This window comes from Ambystoma mexicanum, chromosome 6p (genome assembly GCF_040938575.1).
Source record: "Ambystoma mexicanum isolate Mex_15411 chromosome 6p, UKY_AmexF1_1, whole genome shotgun sequence".
Taxonomy (NCBI): Eukaryota; Metazoa; Chordata; class Amphibia; order Caudata; family Ambystomatidae; genus Ambystoma; species Ambystoma mexicanum.
In genome coordinates this window covers 25,880,835-25,886,834 of record NC_090935.1, presented here as the reverse complement: position 1 = coordinate 25,886,834, position 6,000 = coordinate 25,880,835, and the positions used below count along the sequence as shown (strand labels likewise).

At 53.0% G+C, this 6,000-nt stretch overlaps 1 protein-coding gene across 3 annotated transcripts in view; it reads left to right on the top strand.

Moving 5' to 3' along the window:
- The first annotated feature begins 1,401 nt into the window (after positions 1–1,401).
- Positions 1,402–6,000, top strand: part of LOC138511166 (zinc finger protein 436-like) — a 224,563-nt gene continuing 219,964 nt past the window's right edge. The window contains exon 1 of one of the 3 annotated variants that reach the window (XM_069626674.1): positions 1,402–1,573. The gene's annotated coding sequence lies outside the window, so the exon portion shown is untranslated. The remainder of the gene's footprint in view (positions 1,574–6,000) is intronic. The other 2 variants (XM_069626672.1, XM_069626673.1) reach the window with 2 other exon arrangements.

The following is a 6,000-nucleotide window of genomic DNA, read 5'->3' as shown; positions in this document are numbered from 1 at the left end:
CCCTCCTGACCCACACCCATGTGCTCCATCCCGCCCTCCAGACCCGCACCACTGTACGCCAACCCTCCCTCCTGACCCACACCACTGTATGCCAATCCTCCCTCCAGACCCACACCACCGTGCCCCTATCCCAACCTCCAGACCCACACCATTTACCTATCTTTCCCTCCAGACCCACACAATCGTGTCCCTATCTCTGCCTCCAGACTCACACCACTGTGTCCCCAACCCTCCCTCCAGACCAACACCACTATGTCCCTATCCCTCCCTCCAGACCTAATGTGCCCCAACCCTCTCGGTCCCTAGACCCGCACTACTGCGCTCCAACCGTCCCTGTCCCCAGACTCACACCACTGTGTCCCCAACCCTCCCTCCAGACCAACACCACTATGTCCCTATCCCTCCCTCCAGACCTAATGTGCCCCAACCCTCTCGGTCCCTAGACCCGCACTACTGCGCTCCAACCGTCCCTGTCCCCAGACGTGCACCACTGTGCCCCAAGCCTCCCTCTCTCCAGACCCGCACCACTGTGCACCGAGCCTCCCTCTCCAGATCCGCACCACTGTGCCCCCACCCTCCCTCTCCAGACCCGCACCACTGTGCCCCCACCCTCCCTAGACCTGCACCACTGTATGCCGAGCCTTCCTCCTGCCCCACACCACTGTGCCCCATCCCACCCTCCAGAGCCACACTACTGTGTCCCTACCCCTCCCTCCAAACCCACCAATGTGCCCCAACCCTCCCCAACTGTCCCTCCCCAGACTACCACCATTGTACCAAAACCCTCCCTCCAGACCCACACGACTGCGTCCCCATCCCTCCCCCCAGACCCACACTAATGTGCCCCATCAAACCCAATGTGCCCCCATACCCTCCCACCAGAGCCACGCCAAGATGCCCCATCCTACCCTCCCAACCCACACTTAGATGACCCAATGCACCCTCCAGACCCACTCTACCCCATCTCTCCCTCAAATTGTATTTGCAGCCAAGAGCACAGGGACTGGTGCTGTTCCAGCAGCCTGAGCCTTCCCGCTCAGACAAGAGGAAGCAGACCGCTATCCCAAAGAAAAAGCCCACCCCATCCGCTGCAAGCCAAAGGCTGGCAGAGTCCGGATGCACTTGCACCGGCGGCGCTGCAGCCCACTCAGCCGCGCTCCGTGACGCTCCCTGAACGTGCTCCGGAAGCGCTTCACTGCTCCGGAAATTACACACACGGGTGACATCGGAGGTCACGTGAAGAACAGTGGGCGGGCCGTTGCTAGGGTCCGTTTCTCGGATGGGAACTAGTCGCTACCGTGGTGTCTAGTTCCCATCCGAGAAACGGACCCTAGCAACGATCCGCTTCCACTTCATCACGTGGGCTGCTCTGCATCACGTGGGTATAAGCGATCACTTCGTCAGGTGCCCTGGCCTGTATCACGTGGGATTGAGCGTAGACTTGGTCACGTGGTCTGCTCTGCATCACGTGCGTTGGAGCGTTCGCTGAGCGTCATCTTTTGGGGGGGCGGGGCGTTGCGGGAGAGGTTCCTCGGCTGCTCACTTCCTCGAGTTGATTGTTATTTGGTGCCTGGTGAGTCTTCCAGTTATCTCATGCTGATTGTTAATATAGGGGAGGGGCATTTCTGTGTATTTTGGGGGGGGTGTAATGTGCATCACAGGGGTGAGGCAGTATTGGGGAGGGGCATTTCTGTGTATTTTGGGGGTGTGTACAGTGCATCCCAGGGGTGAGGCAATATTGGGGAGGGGTATTTCTGTGTATTTTGGGGGGTGTAATGTGCAGCACAGGGGTGAAGCAATATTGGGGAGGGGGTATGCCTGTGTATTTTGGGGGTTTGTAATGTGCATCACAGGGGTGAGGCAATATTGGGGAGGGGGCATTTCTGTGTATTTTGGGGGGTGTAATGTGCAGCACAGGGGTGAAGCAATATTGGGGAGGGGGTATGCCTGTGTATTTTGGGGGTTTGTAATGTGCATCACAGGGTGAGGCAATATTGGGGAGGGGGCATTGTGATGCTGGAAATGCATCAGAGGGACGGGGCCTCCGTATCCTTGTCCTTTACTGCTTTTCAATTGGTGTTCTGTCGTGTTTTCCGCGCAGGAGTTCATGTGGGACTCCTGGCGGTGCAGCTCTCTTTCTTTTTTGGTTTGGTGAACGGACCTGTGGGATACTCTTATGGCACCCATGGGTGGGGGTACAACCCTGTGCCCCTAGTGTATGTTTTTGGGCACCTGTGGGTGGCCCAGTGAGCAGGGTATGGGCTGGTGGCAGCTCCATGCTGAATTTGACAGGTGCGCGGAGTATCCTCCATTTTGGGATACCCCGGCCCTGCCATTGGGATCAGTTGATACCTGATGGAAAACAAGATGGCCCCAGTGGCCTCTTGCTTTCTAATACCCATTACCGTGTTTTCCCAAAGTCCTGGGAAGCCTTGACTCTGTCCCTTCCCCCTGACTGGCTGTTGGATGGAAGTGCCATATATGGTGTTGTTGTGAAGGCCCAGTCAGACTAGCTGAAGCCTTCCCGGTGATGTATGTTGTGGGTACCTCCTGTGGGTGGGACCTGGGTGAATAGAGTGTGTGACGAATATGCATTCTGTGTTGTGGGTGTCTAGTATCTGGTGGTTGACACAATGACTGAGACAACCCTGCCCGAAACCGGTATGAATGCAGCTGGGAGTGTTGAATGACTCAGTACTTGTCCCAATACACATAACTTGTTATGAGTGTCTGGAGAGAAGTGAATGGCCTGAATACCTTGTGTGCCTGATTGGCTGGCTGGCTGGCTGCCTGCCTGCCTGCCTGCATGAATGCCCGTAGTCGTGATTGGATGCTTGAGTGTGACCCAGCGGAATGAATGGGAGATCAACAGTATATCTGGGGACCTCTCACTGCTAGGAATCGTGTTCAGAAGCTGAAGTCCACTACGATGAGTAACTGGATTAACTGACGCTTGACCTTGAAGCCCTGCTGGACGAGAAGAATTGCTGCTGCTCTCCTTCACAATCTGAAAGCTGCTGTGCCTCCAAGCACTGACCCAGAGAGGACCTGGTAAGGCGCCCTCTTCCCGAGCTACGAGGGACCATCGTGCACAGCTGATCTTTGTCAATGCTCCCTGGTAGACAGACCTTCGACAGGCTGCCGACCCGATACGGGGACTGCTGCGGAACTCCCAAGGAGAAGCACCCGGACTGTTATCCGCTACTGTCGACGACCGCCATTGCCGTCCGGAGCCGCCGTGCTCCCGTTTGCCTAAGAACATCCATTGATCATCGGACGCTCTCATCTGCATCGTCACCTGCTTGTCTCCCGCTGGAGAAGGCCCGACCGTCGACGCGCCAAGGAGCATCCACCGGTGGGTTTCCCGCCACCTACAGACCGCAGAGACGCCGACGACTCGACGCCCTTGCTGGGCCACAGTTCTTCATCATCTCTGCGGTCCAGAACTATCGTCACCGAGGTGCCCCGCATGCCTCTTCCTTGCAGGACGCCAACTCTTGTCGTCGACAAGCACCGCTAGGATCGAAGCTGTCACTTCCCTGCCGTAGTTCACCCTGTTCACCGTCGGATGTTCGACCCGTGACTCCCGCCTTAAAGGGAGGGCACTCAAGAAGGGACGTTGATTCCCCGACACCGAACGCCAAGTTCCCCGACACCTCTCGACGATCCGTGACTCCCGCCTGAAAGGGAGGCACTCAAGAAGGATCGGTCGGTGCATCATCGGAGAACTCTACTCCACTAGGTACATTTGGGGGGGTAAAACCTTAATAGGAAGACGTAAGACTATCGGACAATATATGGACTGGGCTTGTGCTATATATCTTTATTTACAGGTTGCCCAGGTGAGGGGGGATCTCCACACAGAACTGTGCCTAGTGGTAGGGGTCAGCATTCTGCCTATTGTTTCAACCATCTTACTTTCCTGCCTATCTCTATTGCTGGTTTACTCGTTATTGATCTGTGTGACATTTTAACCGTACAGTTGATGCACTTTAATGAGATTTGATAACGTTAGTGGCACCACTCTAGACGTGTATATATTTATCATTATTGACTTCCAAGTACAAAGTGCGTTATTGTGATTGTGTACATACCTTTTGAGTATTATATAAAGACTGTGTTTTCAGTAATACAGTGTGTGGACATTCCTTTGTGGGGGTTCGGGGAACACACTGTACTTAAGAACCAGCCCGCATCACCTCCTGAGAAGCTAGGGCTTGATTGCTCGACTACGTTATCAATAATAGAGAATCTTGGCTGGGGTCCTCTGTGCCTCTCCTCTACCATATAGAGAGCGGAAGTACAGACATCCCCCACCGGTCTTTACAGGCATTTCTGTGTATTTTGGGGATATTGTGCAACAGGGGCGAGGCAATATTGGGGGGGGGGGATATTTCTGTGTATTGTGGGGATATGTGATGTCCATCACAGGGGTGAGGCAATATTGGGGAGGGGCATTTCAGTGTATTTTGGGGGGGGGGGTGTAATGTGCCTCACAGGGGTGAGGCAATATTGGGGAGGGGGCATTTCTGTGTATTTTGGGGATATTGTGCATCACAGGGGTAAGGCAATATTGGGGAGCGGCATTTCTGTGTATTTTGGGGATATAGTGCATCAGGGGTGAGGCAATATTGGGGAGGGCATTTCTGTGTATTTTGGGGGGTTGTAATGTGCATCAGGGGTGAGGCAATATTGGGGAGCGGGCATTTCTGTGTATTTTGGGGGTTTGTGTATCACAGGGGCGAGGCAATATTGGGGGGGCATTTCTGTGTATTTTGGGGATTGTAGTGTGCATCAGGGGTGAGGCAATATTGGGGAGGGGCATTTCTGTGTATTTTCGGGGATTGTAGTGTGCATCAGGGGTGAGGCAATATTGGGGAGGGCATTTCTGTGTATTTTGGGGTTTTATGTGTATCACAGGGGCGAGGCAATATTGGGGGGGCATTTCTGTGTATTTTGGGGATTGTAGTGTGCATCAGGAGTGAGGCAATATTGGGGAGGGGGCTTTTCTGTGTATTTTGGGGGTGTGTAATGTGCATCACACGGGTGAGGCAATATTGGGGAAGGGATATTTATGTGTATTTTGGGGGTTTGTAATGTGCATCAGGGGTGAGGCAATATCGGGGAGGGGCATTTCTGTGTATTTTGGGGTTTGTAATTTGCATCGGGGTAAGGCAATATTGGGGAGGGGATATTTCTGTGTATTTTGGGGATATGTAGTGTGCATCACAGGGGTGAGGCAATATCGGGGAGGGGCATTTCTGTATATTTTGGGGATATTTAATGTGCATCAGGGTGAGGCAATATTGGGGAGGGGGTATTTCTGTGTATTTTGGGTGAATGTAGTGTGCATCGGGTGAGGCAATATTGGGGAGGGGGCATTTCCCTGTATTTTGGGGATATTGTGCATCAGGGTGAGGAAATATTGGGGAGGGGCATTTCAGTGTATTTTGGGGTTTGTAATGTGCATCAGGGGGGGTGGCAATATTAGGGAGGGGGCATTTCTGGGTATTTTGGGGGGTTGTAATGTGCATTGGGTGAGGCAATATTGAGGAGGGGGCATTTCTGTATATTTTGGGGTTTTCTAATATGCATCAGGCTTGAGGGGTGAGGCAATATTGGGGAGGGGGTATTTGTGTATTTTGGGGTTTTGTAATGTTCATCTTGGGGGTGAGGCAATATTCGGGAGGGGGCATTTCTGTATATTTGAGGGGTTTCTAATGTGCATCAGGCTTGAGGGGTGAGGCAATATTGGGGAGGGGGTATTTGTGTATTTTGGGGTTTTGTAATGTTCATCTTGGGGGTGAGGCAATATTGGGGAGGGGGTATTTCTGTGTATTTTGTGGATATGTAATGTGCATCATGGTGAGGCAATATTGGGGAGGGGGTATTTCTGTGTATTTTGTGGATATGTAATGTGCATCATGGTGAGGCAATATTGGGGACGGGTATTTCTGTGTATTTTGTGGATATGTAATGTGCATCTTGGGGGTGAGGCAA